The sequence below is a fragment of the Cydia strobilella genome, chromosome 17 (genome assembly GCF_947568885.1).
Source record: "Cydia strobilella chromosome 17, ilCydStro3.1, whole genome shotgun sequence".
In the NCBI taxonomy this organism is placed as follows: domain Eukaryota; kingdom Metazoa; phylum Arthropoda; class Insecta; order Lepidoptera; family Tortricidae; genus Cydia; species Cydia strobilella.
Window position 1 is genome coordinate 3,847,603 of NC_086057.1, and position 17,715 is coordinate 3,865,317.

The following is a 17,715-nucleotide window of genomic DNA, read 5'->3' on the forward strand; positions in this document are numbered from 1 at the left end:
ATACAATGACATGACAGGTCTGTATTTAGTTTTTATAGCTGTGGTATATAAAACAAACGAAACAGAGCAAAAACAAGTTTTGTATGAAAAACTTAAATTCGCTATATTTTTTTACTATTGTATCTGAACCTACATAAACTAATTACAGACCTAGATACCTTATCCTATTGTAAGCACAAAGTTTGAAATGAGAGCGTAACTGACTACGTTTGTATGAAGAACCGAGCTTGCCGGGGACTTATTTAGGATTTTTTTGCCATGAAGTACATTAAACATAAAAAAACTCTCACAACTATATACTTGTTGACAGAAACCAGATAATCTCTGTCAATGATCTTATAAGGCCGCCGATCATGAATTTTATTAAGAAATGCATTCCGATCATGAATTTTATTATTTATTTCGTCAAGAGTAGTTTACAGTACAGCAAGTGAGTAATGTTGGAATTTAAAACAAAAAAAAAAGGATTTTTCTCATTAAGAAATTCATCATATCAAATCATTTATTTTCAGGCAACTATATAACTTATATAAAATAGTAAAAATCTTAAATACTAAAAAATATATTTTAATTCGTTTTTTTTATTTATTTTATTTATGTATTTTTAATTTAATTATTTTCTGAAATACGCAAAGTTACCTCGTTTTTCTCTTAAATTTTTATTCCTTCGAAGATTTTACATAACGTAAATTTGCAGACGAGAAGTTGAACTATTTCCGATTCAACGAACTGCACTCGAAATATTATATTCCCGTTTGAAAGCTTTCACGGACATTATCCCGGGTTGAGTCGATTCAATACCCCTTTTAGTTGGGTGTACAGTTTCCATCATTGCTGCGCTTTGTGTATTAGCTCGGGTTCCTAGAACGCGATAAAAGATAAACTATTTTCTAAACAAACAGGCGAAGAACTTGGAGTAGCATAGCTAGTATGACTTAAATTTGTTCAGTTTCGAGAAAATGTCGGAATGCGGACCCTTGGGTTCGAAGCAGTCAATAAAATGTTTTCACCATTTACGTTTGATGAGAGACGATTATTACCCTAGGCTAGTTTAAAATTACTTTTGGCGGTTGGTACACACTTCTACGATTGATACTGTCTACGGTATTAAGTAATTATGAAAAGTTGGCTAACGAAAGTGCAACTGATCGCTTTATGTTTTTATGTTCGGTCGTATAACGTGCAACTGAGCGTCTATACAACCCAATTACTTACTACAGCCTTGCATAACACACTGAAGTAAGGGACCTGGCTCTGTAGATACCTACACTGTACCTACACACTACAGGCGGCGCAACTCGCGTCTTAAGAAAAGGTGTTTTATTATTATTCCATTTTACAACCCAGAATCAGCTTTTGGCAAACACACGGTAACGTACCCAAGATTTATTTATGCCGCTAAAGTGGAAACTTATAATATTGAAGTTACCTTGTTAAATTGCTGTAAGTTGTTAATAATATACAGTCGTGTTCGAATTTTTGTTACATATATATATTTATTAGTGAAAGTTTATTAGGAATAATAGAAGCTTGCAATGCTATTACAAGACGACAAGTGAAACACGAAACCATACTAATACTGTCAGACAGTAAATCGGTACTACAAGCGCTATGCAGCGACAAACTTACTTCAGAGCTTATACTTGAATGTCATCGAAGCCTCACTGAAGTGAGCAAAGAAGGCAACAAAGTAACAGTACAATGGATAAAGGGGCATAGTGGATCAAGAGGAAACGATGCAGCGGATGAACTGGCCAGGAAAGGTTCAGAAACACCGGCATATGGACCCGAGCCAATCATGCCCCTACCAATATCCTACATACACAACCAGCTAGAACAACATCACAGACAACTGCACAACAAGTACTGGAATGAAATGAAGACATGCAGGCAAACCAAAGAAATTCTACCGGAACTGAACCACAAACTTACCAAAATATTACTGAAAACACCAAGAAGCCAACTACGTAAAATAGTAGGATTAATAACAGGACATAACACACTAAACAAACACCTACATATTATGGGTAAAACGGACAGCCCCATGTGCAGAGCGTGCATGGCAGAAGAAGAAACAACAAAACATATTCTCCTAGACTGTAAACAGGTAGAAGTATATAGGAGCAAATACCTAGGGAATCCATGCACACTAAAGGAAGCAACTAGCAACCTGAAGACCTTGCTAGGCTTCGTGGAGGAGCTGGGGTGGTTAGAGTAGCGCTACCTCGTTTCACGCAAAATAGGCACATTGGATGTCGAGTTGCGGAAAATGCCCAGCAAAACTAACTAACTAACTAGTGAAAGTTTAAGTGTATGACGCGACGAATCATAAATAACGATTTTATCCTCGACTTATATTGGTTGCCTCGGGTGCAGCGGGTTTTATTTTATGCTCTCGTTGTTTAATGTTCTAAATTTAAATTGCATTTTTATCGTTTTACGTTAAATCTGTATGTATTAGATTTTTTTTAAAAACAACTTTATAAATTTACAAATAACTACAGTCGAATAGGTACCTAACCGTATCGTAACATACCATTATTGTCGATAGATTCCAGTACATTGGATATCGACACAATACCCAGAGTGTTCAGTCGCCATCAGATATATCAGAGCGGCCAAGGTGTTCACAATATCTGAACACGCGCTCTAACGCCTTCACAATAGAGGCGTGTTCTGATATTTGTTAGCGCTTTGGCCGCTCCGATATATCTGATGGCGACTGTTCAAGCTAGTGTAAACAATAACAACATGCTGCTTAAGTACACGTTTATAAAGCTATAAAGTCCCTTCACGTACCTTCAAAGATATTCAGATAATAACATGCCCCTATTTTCATGTTAATTGATAACAAAAAACTTTTCTTTCAAAAAAAACAGTGTTACTTCCCTGTGGCAATTTATAAATAATTATGTATATTCTACTTATCTTCATCCATCAGACATTTTAAACTTATAAGTGTACCTATGTAAAATTTGTCAAGTAAGCCAAAGCAAAGCAGTTAAAATACTCTTACTCTACCTACATGACAATACGACCGTCTGTTGGTATAACTAGACTAATATATAATAATATTGTCAATTAGAATTTTGAATGATTCACGGTTAGTTTCACTAGACTTATATTGACCGGGATATAGACCGTGATTACCTTTTGTATTATTTATGAGTTCCCGATATCTCGACGCAGTTACATGCATCATGTTCACGGGTGACGGGTGATATCGGGAACTCATAAACAATACAAAAGGTAATCACGGTCTATATCCCGGTCAATATAAGTCTAATAATATTGTCTACGGTTACCGCGATAGTTACTCATGAAATAAAACTATGAAAACTACTACTACTAACAAGAATCAACATTTCTGGATCGATGCATTTAAAAACGTTTACTTTGAGAGACGTTTACTTTACTAACAATAAAGTGAAAAAGAGTTGTAAAAATATGCTTTTGCGTTTATATTATACTAGCTTTTGCCCGCGACTTCGTCTGCGTGGAATAAGTAATTTGGGTACCTTAATTCTTAAACAAATCTGCTTTTTAATCCATTATTTTTTCACCCCCAAATTGGTCCACACTATACATTTCCACCCCATTTTTTATTTACACCCTTAAGGGATGATTTCGGGGATAAAAGTTATTTTATACCCTTTCCCACAGCTTAAAGTATCCCCATACCAAGTTTCATCTAAATCGGTTCAGCGGTTATTGATTCCCCATACAAATTTCCACCCAATTTTCACCCCCTTGAGGGGTGAGTTCTGAGATAAAAAGTATCCTATGTCCTTCCCCGGGACTCAAACTATCTGTATACCAAATTTCAACTAAATCGGTTCAGCGGTTTAAGCGTGAAGAGGTAACACACAGACAGACAGACAGACAGACTTTCGCATTTATAATATTAGTATGGATTTAACAGCGCAAAAACGGTGAGAATTTGAATTAAATGGAAAGTAAAATTTAGTATGCCAATTCAGTTTCTGGCAGAGGCTAGCGTAGAATAAAGATATCACATTCAGCTTCTTTGATAGCAAACCTACGCTAGATAAAGCACTAGCTAGAATGCGAAAAGCGTTCACGAACACACTTTTGCCATTTCTCTCAATCGTTAAGGCGCAATTGATTCAATAGTGCTCCAAGCAGTCGTAAAAGCACAGTCTTATGATCGATAAGTAGAACACAATATCATTATATCACACAAGTCATGTATTGTGTTAGAGAGAGACAACATGATTAGCTTTTAAACATTGGTTTTGTTAGACAGTGAGACCCTCTGTACGAACACAGTACTTTTATCTATCCAGGGTGCCTAGCCAAAGTGCAAATTGTTAACGCTCCATGGCGTAGCGTAGTCATCTCTCTTTATCACTCACACTCCGAGTCTAAACTAGTGCGACGGAGACAGTCGAGGTTCGTTCGCTACGGAGCGTAAACGATTTGCACGTTGGCTACGCGGCCTGTGCTTGCCTTACGGCCTGATTCGAAGTTTAAGATACGTCAAACATTTGCTAAAGATACGATATGGACCGGATAATATCAGTGTCAAAAGTGACGTTTTTGTTTGAAGGTATTTATCGTATCTTTAGCAAATTTTTGATGTATCTTAAAGTTCGAATCAGGTTGTAAGTTTAGTACAAGACCAGTTTTGGGGCAGCGGCTCCGCTGGTGATTAATAGACCTTAAAGGTGACTGTCCGTTTCCAACCGCAGCTGCACTGCTGCTCCGACACTACTGCGGCGGCCCAAACGCGTCGGTGTTATTGTCAATTTCCATAGTAAAATTAATGACGATATCGACTGCACGTAATATGGTGATTTTAACGTTTTCCCGACCGCAGCTGCACTACTGCTCCGACACGTCGGTGTTATTGTCAATTTCCATAGTAAAATGAATGACGAGACCGACTGCACGTAGCATGGCCATTTTTGCGTATTTGGTGTATTATTGCAACTGCGGCTGCAGACCGCACGTCAAATCTGTCACCTGCACTGAATTGTCTTTGATCACAGATATTAGTAGTTTTAAGCAAAGAGGATATAACCACTACGTTCTAAGGAGTTATTACACCCACGGATAAACAACCCCGATGGTACCGTCGCCATATATAGCAGATATATCGGGGCTGCCAAGGAGCTCACAGATATCTGAACACGCCTTTATTGTCAAGGCGCTAGAGTGCATGTTCAGATATATTTAGCACCTCGGTCGCTCCGACATATCTGATGGCGACTGTAGTACTACTGTAAACTTTTTTGCTAATCTATATTGAGCCATACGAGTATCACAGAGCCAGTTAGGAAACTAGAATGATAGGTCCGAAGAAGAGAGTGTCAAATTCGGAAGTTAACTATAGTCTGGCAAACCCTTCGAGCAACACCGGCTTCCGACACGTCGGAAGGGAGGAGCCCAAGCGATATCTTACCGTACAAATCGTTCTGCCATTTTTTGCGGGGGAAAACGTGCACACAGTCGCACTTCTCACTCACTACTTGCAAAATCCAATCTCTAATTAGGATTGTTAATTTTTTTTTAATGTTCTATTTCGAAAACCATTTCGAGATATTAGGTTTTTAAACAGTTTCCGACATTTGCTGCGATATAATAATCGAGGATTGAAGATATTTCAACAAACCTTTGACCTTCTCGCGAGGCTGAATATAATAATGTCATCGTATAGTAAAAGTTATCGAACCATAGTAAATAAATCCGTCACTCACGTAATTGTCAAAGATGTCATTGTCATCAATTGTCATAATAAAAAAATTCAGTTAAACCGCTAGTTTCTTACGATTTGATTTATAATTTTTAATACCTAAACAGTAGATTTTGATTGCTTAATATATCAAAAACCTTGTTTCCACTTGTGGGAATGATTTACAAAAATTATAGTCCGCGAAGACCTACGTGAAAGACGGTGTTGTCGTGAAGTAAATGTGGAATGGAATACTTCAAGTGTTACACACAATATTGCTGTGAGGATCACGTCGATGTAAGTATAAAATTAATATTATTTTACTACGAATATTTAAAAGTCCATTTTGGTGGTCGGGTCACTATTACCTATTTATTTTCTGTGATGATGTGGCCAGAATATCTAAAGACAAATCGTTTAACACAGCTTGTCCGCTACTAGCTCCGTTTTACTGATTTGAAGTTAAATTCAACAAACAGACATACATATATGTAACTTGCAAGCAATAAATCATATACATACAAAAATACATAGTTATATTCAAAATACAACATGAAACTGAAAAGATAATTTCTAATTTCCAGGTACCTACAAGTTGCAGTTCAAGGCTCAAGCTGCTGATATCACGATCATGGCGGACAAAACTAAAGTTAATAAAGAGTTGTGAAAAATAAAACATGTCTTATTTTTTACTTTTTTATTAATTTACGAAAAACCTGTTTCCCAAAAAAGTGTATACATTATATGTTCAACATGTTCTGCACGTAAGGTTGACATTGAGGGCTTTGTTTAGTAGCATTCAGTTGAAGTTGATTTAGGTTCTACTCTTGTTGATCCAGAAAATAATTATATAGTTTATTATTAAATCTATGCCCACGCCCAGGCACTATTCTTGCTATAACTTTACATTCTCCGCCTTCTCTAGAAATTTGTACATTATATACATCCAATAAAACTAAGGTATATAACTTAAGGCAGATTTGTGGAATCAGCTTTCACAAATTTAGCGTATTTTGAGATTATTGATTTAGGGATTCAAATAATACGACGATATTATTTATAGATTCATTAAATAAACTGTTCTTTTATTTTTTCGTAGTTTTGCGAGGATAGCTATAAGCTCGACAGGGCACGAGCGATAGAGAGGCAAATAGAATACCGAATATCCGGCAAAGTGGCCAAATACCGAATAGTTGCCGAATATTCCTGGCAACTGTAATTGTATTGTAATACATCATATTATATAATGTCGTTTATGGTGACAATCTCTCATTTTGTCATTGCAAAGCCATTCCTGAGCTAAATAAAAGAAGCAATCATTTATTTTTATTACAAGGGGCAAAGATGTTATTTAATACCTCATGGTAACATATTGATATCCAAACATACGAAACGATACAAAATTGAACCACGAGAGAAGCGAATGGTTTAAAATTTAGAATATTGACAGTTGCGGAGGTCTCAAGGCATGAGGTGTGAGGCTGTGTTACAGTGCAACACGTAATTCTTCACACCAACACGAGGAAACCATTTATTATTCAAATTAATTTATTAAAAGTTCTTTCTATCGGCCAAGGCGAGGGAAATATCTTTCTTCATAAAGGATTTCTTGTCTCGCCCGTCAAGTTTTATATGGATGGTGCGGTCATATCATAGAGTGCCGTCGCCCATTCACACCTGCAACTGGACAATATGAAGTGTAAATTACAAATTATTTTATTCATCATACTTCACTGTTTGGTACCTAAGGAAAGTAAAATTGGCTTAATATGGATACTTAGAAAGATAAATCTGTAATATTTTGCTAACACCGAACGACTGCCTGCCCACCATTGGATAATTTTATTCTTACGTGTCGCATCGTCATCTCCAGAACCCACGAATCACTGCAGAAATCAATAAAAGGCCTGCTAAAAGAGCCTACCTGGCATGGTTTTGAGGGGACGTTTATTACAGACTTCTAAATCCAGCCGCACATTTCTGACGGCCGAGTACCTATACGTGATGCAGGTGGATCAAGTGCGCACTCCCCCCGTATATATCACGAACTCCATGAGTCCCGTTTCCGTCGGATTGCTGTGTGCGGTGGTCACGCATTTAGGCAAGAGGATGGGGAAGAAAATTTCACATTGTGAACTTACCTTAATGTTAAGAATAATTTTTCCTCTGCATTAATTTTATTTGAGTAATTTGATTGTATTTCGTCAATTATTAAGTCTCATTCAATGTTGAATTGCTTTTCATTTAATCGGCAATATTATCTGAATAAAGGATCACCATTAAATATCAGATTTTTTATTAATATTGCGTAGCTGCCTTCGTCGGACTCTGACTATTGTAGAAAGGCAAACTGGTCTTCTTTTTCATGTAGCATGTAGCATTATCGTCACTCGCTTCTTCACGTAAAAAATACAAAAGTAAATTAGTATTTTATTTGTACGTATGACATTATATGACTTGACATTGACAAGCCATCAACGAACGCTGTCGCGACTGCACGCCGCAACAGCCGCAGTCGTGCTGCTACAGTAGTGCGGCACCGCGTAACGTCGCAACTGCAGTGCAGCGGCAGTTACAATTGGACAGTCACCTTTAGGGAGTATACGTAGATAAATATATTCCTTGTTTACTATATGTGTTTATAATATACAGTGGTGTTATCGACTACATTCCTAATCTAAAGCTAAAGAACATTACATTTATCTTAACTAGATCAAACTCCTGTTCCTGTGTCTAACACTCTGTCTGTCTGTTTGTGTCTGTCAATGTGTGTGTGTGTGTGTGTTGTAGCTATTGTCACGCACTGATAATATTCTGCTAATCGGTATAACCAGGAACAATTGAGAGCCGCTAACTGCTAAAGTGTGAATATAAGATAAATACTTTAAAATCTAAATAGTATTTATGCATTTATGCAAATCGGAAACTGGCGCAGCTGCCTTTCCAGGCTGTGGTAAACCTCGCATTGCTAATAAAATTGAGTATCAGGCCACCCAAAAACGTTTTGCAAAAAAGTTTTTTCTGTAATGGCTAGATTTGGTCTTCAAAATACAGCTATTCAGTAGTAACACAATATTAAGATGATCAATATTCGAATCCCGGTAAGGGCATTTATTTGTGTGACGAGCACAGATACTTGTACCTGAGTCATGGGTGTTTTCTATGTATTTATATATTATATAAGAAGGTGAAATTGAAAGAAGGAAGACGTCCAAGCGCTGCCCACTGTCCCAGTACATGGCACCTTTAAACTTAAGTCATTAACAGTAGAAGTGACAGCACGGTGTCATTTATTGGGCATTAGCATGCCAAGCACCAGGACGTTCTCCTTCGTAATTGTTGACTACCTACTTAATATCTAAACATGTTACTGGTACATTATACATTATTGTTCCTTATTAAATATATTAATAACGGGTCACTCACGTGTTTTAAGTCGAAAACGCTCGACATGTTTCACTCCGTACCGAGGAGCGTCATCACGAGCTTAAAACACGTGAGTGACCCGTTATTAATATATTTAATATGTCTATGTCTCACGGAAGTTTTGTTATTAAAATTATTGTTCCTTACTTATAACTTGTGAATTTGTTATTAATTTTGATTTCAACCCTCTAAGTATTTATTTTTTCTTGAATAATTTCTGAACAAAGTTGACACACTCTCATCCTTTGTAACACCAAACTAAGTCGTTGCTAAGCTCCGATTTCACAGAAACTTTGTGGAAACGTCAACCTACTTAAGCAGTAAGTAGGTACTTAAGAAATATTAGCTGCAGGTTTTAAATATGCAGAAACAGTATGACGTCTGTTCGTTCATTCAATCAATAGACCCAGCTGAAAATAGAACTAGTACATCCATAATACAGCATTGTATTAATTGCGGTGTTGCAAGGATGTATTAAGTACATACAAATCATTATAAGTTTTCTTTAAATCAGCTAACTTTTGATGCTTTCTGTAAACTGATTTTAACTCCAATAAAATCGTCGAAAGAAAATAATGGCATATTTTAATTTTATTTTACCCGTGTTGGAACGGAGACTATTTTTTTAAAAGCCAAATGTTGCTTTATATGTTTTTGCATGTAACAATTTATCTTCGAAAGGGATCGGCCAATTAAATTGCAGTTTTCGCTAAAGACAAAACAAGGTTTTTAAAAAGATTTCGGCCACCAAATTGTTATTGGAAGTTAAAATCCCTACTAATAAAACATTACCTTTAAGGATTGAACCATTATCTCCAAGGTTTTTTTTAAATATTGTCTTCGGTTACCGCGATAGTTACTCATGAAATAAAACTATGAAAACCGATTATATCGCGCATATTGAATTTATAATATATGCCGACGTTTCGAACCCTTTACAGCGTTCGTGGCCTACAGGTACCCGTTTTTTTTTTAATTTTGAAAAGTATGCTACGCATTTTTAGACTAAACAGGCAGTCAGAACTTAAAGTGTTTGATCGATTAAAGAATCTCATTATATATATGTAAAGTTCCTACGTACATGTAAGTACTAGTTCGTCTAGTTATAAGCATTTTATTTCTAATAATTTTTACACGTGTTACATCCAACGATTCAGTAATGGGGTCCATAATATTAATGTTTAGTCTAGTTTATTTTGATAATAGGTATAATAAACTTAAATTCATGAACAACGACCAAGTAGTAAACATAAAATTCGCGCTAGGAATATTAATAAAATCAATTTCATTTTTATTGCCAAAGTGTGAATATAAGATTGAAAAGACTTAAAATACAGTATTTTACGGCAAGTCATAAATATGGAAACCTCAGCATATTTAGCACGTATTCTGGACACAAAATTCATTTGAAACCGATGCGACTCTATTTTAGAAGCGTGTTTGGAATTGCTTTTTTTTTTTTCAAAATAGCTACTAGCTTTAAACATAACGCAAATTATATTTTGAAAGGGGAAATGGCGCCAATGGGGTAATTGGATGTAAATTTATTTTTAATTATGATCATAAATAAAATACACTCATAGATATACTGCAATAAATATATTTTTTAAAGGTTTATACCGCTCGTAGTCACTTTACAAACGTGAATTAAGCCATAACATATGTTCCTTTTTATTTTCAGTCAGCTGAAATATTGGTTTATCTAGTTTTGTATAATAAAAACTAAATAATTACGCCAATCCCAAAGTTAATGATCAAATTAATTGGCGCATAAACACAACAGCATGTTAACTAGATCCTCATATCGCATCCTGATCACGACATTAGCGTCATAATAGAACGCATTGTGCGCTCCGAACCACAATAATTTATATGACAACGTACTATACACGCGGCCATTGCGGCGATTTGGAACCATGCCATAATCAGCGATATGCGGATGATCGGCGATATTTGAATTCTTGCTGGGTTCTGCTGTGACTGACCTTGCTGAATAACTGCAGTATAATGGGCAACAGTGGCAACACCAGGCAGCTTCGACGTTCCAATATTCCTTATAAGTACATGTTGAGCAGCTAGAGATTGTTCACTTTGCACGACATCAAGTCAGCCATCATCAGACTGAAACGTTTTAAGGGTTTTCTTTTAGGTTTAAAACTTGTTTTTAGCAATTCCAATACCGCAAAAAAGTAGTAATTAGTTTTATCTAACTTGATATTAACTTGTTCTATCCAATAACGTCCGTTACGTCAAAAGCTCAAAAGGCACATTAAACGTCAAATCTGGCATAAATTATAATTTAAGTAGCGGTGCTTCGGGGAAGCACCCGTGGGAGCCATACTTGAACACGTCTTAGAATGCGCAGAGTGAAATATTTCTAGGACAATCTCCATTCAAATTCAAATTTTATGAAACGACAACACTTAAAAAAGTGAAAAGGATTTAAGTTTAGACCAATATTCTTTTCTGTTAAAGACGTCATCTTAATTTTTCTAATTATGAATTAAAGATAAGTATAAATAGTCGTACCGCTTTCTTAAACACTAATTCTCCGTAGCCATTAAAAAAACCACTTTGATTTCAGATTTCACTTTGTGTCATTTTACACTTAAAACATTGCATACCATACATTACGGAAAAAAGGTTCATGCGACTACTCTTAGTAAATATAACTATACTGTAGACATTTCAATTATTCTCAAAACGTAGACTACGTAGCTGCAGACTGTTCTCGTCTTGAAATAAAACTATGAAAACGGATTATATCGCGTATATTGAATTTATAATACATCCCGACGTTTCGAACCCTTTACAGCGTTCGTGGTCAACGGGTGACTGAGGAAAAATTACAAAGTGCAAAAATACCCACATACTAAAATAATGAACAATCATAGACTATAAACTTTAAGCCTGGTTGTACATGCAAAATCGGTTCATAAGGCTAGTTTATACACTACAATTATTTTCAAGTAAAGATATATATATATACGCGGGTTTTATTTCATGAGTAACTATCGCGGTAACCGAAGACAATATTATGTTCTCGTCTTGTTCTTATGAATAGAATTCCCAAGCAGAGAGAGTCACGTACTCTGCAGCTTACTGTACTCGAAAGTATTACTTGTACTTAAATAATACACTCGGTCTTAAAAAACTTTATGCCATTACACTTCCTAGTATAGTTTTTATTATCTAGGTGTTCTCACCAGGGTATAAAAAAGTTCAGATGAAGTAAACGACCGGCTGTAAAATAACTATAACGTTCAAGAGACAGACACGAAACATACAGTCGCCAACAGGTATATCGGAGCGGACGAGACACTCAAACATTTCTGAACATGTACTTCGTCAGATATTTGTAAACACCTTGTCCGGTCCGGCGCGATACCTTTCAAAATGTTTATTGTAATTTCGGCGAAATGATACTCTCTAAAAAAATATATTCTAAATTTGTCCAGTTTAGAATAATTAACTTGTAGCACGATATTCTGTGGCAAAACGTAATTATCTTCTTATTGACTAGTAACCACAGGCCGGTGAAGTGGTGCAAAATTAAATGAGGCTTTTATGCACGAACCATTATCGCCGGTCGTTTTATTGGTTGATTATGGGGCCGAGTAAATAATAAGCTTGAAAAATAATGAGATTGCTGATAAAATTATTAATATCATACGTTTGGCTTGCGTTTTTATTGCCAAAGTTTTTTTAATAATTAGTATTTTTATTTTCGATACGTCTTGTTTTTCTAATAAAAAGCAATACATATATGATTCATCGGGTGGCTTAAAACTGACTATATTATTGTATATTAATTATATATCGGAATCATATATTATTGTATTCCGTGTTTCACAATGAAATATCTTGGGTAAATCGACAAAGATGGTATAATGATAATAATATACATTCAGTTGTGACCACAGCAACTGATGTTGTTGATAAAAGAACGATATGCAGTTTGCAGTGCATGCATGCGAGGTCATGTTGAATTTGCCCCGTTTACGTTGTATTCTCATAGTTTTATTAAAAAAAAATATAATCATTGTCAGATGACATCTCGTGCGTTTACCAACTTATGTACCCGCCTCTCCAAAATGATAATAGCCTTATTTAACGACACTCAAACTTCCATTTGCAAGCAAATTGCCACTTAAACTTCAAGTGTTGAAAATAATGTTTGTAAATTCAATTACATGTTCCTTTAAATTAGATAACAGCGTTTAACAATTCTATACAAAAACAATTGCTGGTTCCGCAAATTAGACACAGCTTCACTTGGTTCGAAATTAGTCGGAAAATATTGCCGTCTTGGGGATAACGGGCAACTGAAGCTGGGCAAGTAGCCAACGGCTGGTTACTGGCCCTGACTTGGATATATTCCCAAGAATGTTGTCGATTGTTATGATAAGACAATATTTGCCCTTAAATATTTACGACAAACGAGTCCCTAATGACTGGAGATTAAGACAAAATTCTGATGGGCCTATGAAACAAGTACATATGAAAAGGAGACATTATAAGAGGAAAAATTATTATTCAGGACTTGTTAGGAATACCTAAGTAGATATACATAAAAGGATTAAATACGGCGTAACAATATTTGAAACAATAGGTAAAATGTCACTTTTATATACCTCTAGAGACTCTAGACCTTACTTAATACCTTTAGTGATACCTTTTGAATGTTAAAAAAGTGTTATAAATGCCTGACGAAACTGTCAATTTGCGAATGAGGAACGTACAATATTTTGTATCTATGTAATTATACCAATGGGCGAAAGGATTTTTATCAATACGCATATCAAAATCGGGAAAAAATGCTAAATGCATTGTTTTTGTCAAATTGAATGCTCTTAGATATTTTGATTATATTTTATTTTATACTTGTAGACGTTTTCTCTTTAAACGATATTATGTGAGATTGCTCAAGATCAACAATCATTATAAGATTTGATCTACTTTTGCTAAAAAATTAACCAAGTTCCCCTAAATAAATAATGTGATTATGTGATGGAAGAATAAAAAATCGTTAAAATATTTCTGTTTCACCTAAAATGAGAAAATAAGCTTTAAATATGTCAATCCAACCTTATCATACAGAATGTTTCGCTCTTAACAATTTCCGAGTATGATTCGGAATATCTCGACGTTGCACCTACATAAATAATTTAACCGATATTCAACTCCCGCATAATTCTGTCCAATTACAGTTGGCTCCCAGCCAGACAGAACTCAATTGCCTTTTGTTAATTAGATTTAAATGCACATTCAGACGTACATCATTCAACCTCCGTTGGTTTCAGAGTGATTTCTTCTCGAAATCCCCTCAAGCGAAGAAAATAAATGAAGTGCTCAGCTCGCGCTACCATCAGATGGAAGCACTTTGTCTCTTATGACGTGCGAAAATAAATGATGAGGTGCTTTGATGCAGAATAATGTCCAATATCACGGTAACTTACTTTGCATAGGAAAACCTCTAGGCTCAATATCCGTGAGCGAGAATGCCACAATACTATTTCTTATATCCTGATTTATAGATACATATTGTTATAGTAACTTATTAGATGATCGGGAGTATATTGGCTAATATATGAGAAGTTATTACAGCGTAAAGCTTATATTAGGTACGTCCCTTTGTGTAAATTTTGCGGCAGGAAATCTCTGGATAGAGGATTACGCTCTCGTACAAATTTAGAATTCCAAGTTTACACGCGTTCATAAAATTATACGAGTTGAAATTATGAAAGCGGTTTAATTAATCGAATAGAGGATGTAATTTGTCTTTTGTTCCTTTGTAAGAATCCGTTTACCATGTGTAGTGTATTTTTACTACAACAAACTACTAACTGGCAGGTACACTAGTAATCACTAGATCAATAGTCGGTAAATATATTGACTAAGTCTAAATTGTTTTTTGAGTCCTTGATCTAGCTGTCTAGACAATTTAGCTAGTTAGTCTAGTATGTTCAAAAGGGTTAATTATATAATGAATTTGCAATTGTATTTCGTTTTAAATTTTCTTGATTAGGTATATAACTTAATTTAAATAACACTTACCGGGTTTTTAGCGTGCGACATTTCTCAACAATTTAATACAAAGGTTTTCGATTTACCCAGTACCTACTCATATTATATTTTTTCCATTTTTTTTATACCACGTTGGTGGCAATCAAGCATACGGCCCGCCTGATGCTAAGCAGTTACCATAGCCTATGGACGCCTGCAACACCGGAGATATTACACGCGCGTTGCCGACCCTTTAAAAACCTGTACACTCCTTTTTTTAAGAACCCCATACTGTAGCCCCTCGGGAAAACCTCGGCAGGGAGCTCATTCCACAGCCTTAGCGTACGCGAGAGGAAATTCCTCTTAAACCTCACAGTACGGTACGCCATTATAGCCATCATAACTATTAAATACTTAGTTACATTTTAATTTATTTTTTTCAGTTTTTAAGTCGTTCTTCATTCCTTTTCACCTAATCCTCAAATTAATATATGCCAACTACTACACTACGTTATAAATCACCGCAGTACGAAGCTACATTGCAGTGCAATCGACCAATCGATCTAAAGTGCAGTCTAATTAATATCCACCGGATTAATACGAGTACGTGAATAGCAAGCTGATGGTTGTGTAGGTGCTGTGTATCATTTCCTTGAATAATGGGTTCCCGAAGCAAACACTTCCAAGAGTGCGAACACGATGTAACAATGTAACATACAAATGAAACTTGATACCCGCAACTCCAAAGTTTAGGCGGTGAACCGGGGACAAGGTGCGAATGAGATGACAATTTTGCACATGTGTTAATTTGCGTGTGATTTGTGCTATTTGTGATAAGCTGGGGGCTAACCGGTCTCCGACCAAGCGAAGGGTACGAAACATTCGCCAACTAACAAATTACTTTGGTGATAAATTCATTGATAGCCAATTTCGACTGTACAACCGACATCCATCTCGGTTCTAACCCAGGTTAGGGGATCTTAATCTATTGGAGGTCAAACAATGCGTGATGCGTATACAGCACTGAGTTATTATTACTATAGAGACGACATATCAAACAATGAAATTGTCGCAATCACAACTTGTACCACGAGACCAAAACGTCGTAAGCGCCGTAAAAATCATGGCGCTTACGCGTTTAGGTCGCGAGAATCACGCTCCGTTTTTATGGTTTGATGCCAAATCGGCAGGAACTCTGTCGCAAAATACTGGTTTTCTGTGCCGGTTCTATACGTTAGTAATAATAGTTCAATGGTTTACATTTGATTGGATTCTCTAAATATCAGATAAATCGAATCTTATATTATAAACTTTGCATAGACTAGCTTTTATTCGATACGGACTCAAATCATACTTTGCTTTTACACTTGTACACTCAGCATCTAAAGTAACGTATCAGATTAGGCGTAATAAGAATGTATTTATCATTATTTGTAAAAGTATTCGAGGATGGCAGATTTTGTCTTATTGAGGCTTCCGGTGACCAGGGGGCTGGTCACTATTTCGCGCAGCGCATCAGCATAGCCATACAGCGCGGAAATGCGGCCAGCCTTCTGGGCACCCTACCACACGACCAAGACCTAGGTCAGATTTTTTATTTGTAAGTTTTTTAGTTTAGGTCATTATGTTTTTAAGCTTATTTTGATATTGACTGTAAGTTTTAATTTTGTTATTTAGTAGGTATAATCGGGGACATTCCTGGTGAACCATTCAGAAAAAAATTACCTCAATCCTTACGAGCGAGCTAAACTCCACCTCCCATTGGAGATAACCAACTACGATGCCTTTAGGATTTTTATCTTAATAAGGAAATGGTTAAAAACAGGTAATGAGACAAACAACAGGTAGTAAGGATTATTAGTTGTTGTTGTTTAGGCTAAGCTTCGTCTCCCCATAAAGATAACCAATTAGGATGCATTTTGGATTCCATATCTTAGTTTGCAAATGCCGACCGTCACAAAGGCAATGGACGGCAATAAACTTTACCGGAGCTAACTTTTTTTTCAACAACCACATTTTTAAGGGTCATCACTTTAATTTTATAATATCGCCTGACCGTCTGCAATACATTTAAACAATTTTTGCCCTTAAGGTGGTTCACCGGGAATGTCCCCGATTGTACATAATTATGGACGCAATATACGTATGTAAATGAGATAGGATAGCTGCATCCTTACGCTATGCAAGCTTTTACTTGTAACAACACAGCCAACGCCAAGCTAGCCCGATATTGCCAGCCAACTGAGCAAACTAGAGGAGTTGTCTTATACAGGGCGAGTGAGTCTCCGTCTTACCGTTATGAATCTCGTAGGAGATACTCGTAAATGCGACACTATATTTTCTAGCGATGCTAGACAAAAATTGCGTCAGTTCACTATTGAACATGTGTGGCAAAGTTGCACATCATGGTATTTTTTCTAATAGATATTCTTGAGTGTAACTTGATGTGCATTGGAAAACACGACAGCGAAAGTATATTTTCGCTCTTAACATTCACTAAGCCATATAATTTGATGGCGTATCGAATAAAGCACTTTGAAAATATTATAACTCTGTTCGGGGGTCTAATCTCTAAATATGCCTAAGGA

The 17,715-nt window shown here is 36.0% G+C and overlaps 1 protein-coding gene across 8 annotated transcripts in view; it reads right to left on the bottom strand.

The window, feature by feature from the left end:
* LOC134748806 (small conductance calcium-activated potassium channel protein) overlaps positions 1–17,715 on the bottom strand; it is a 246,757-nt gene that overhangs the window by 133,249 nt on the left and 95,793 nt on the right. The window lies entirely within an intron of this gene.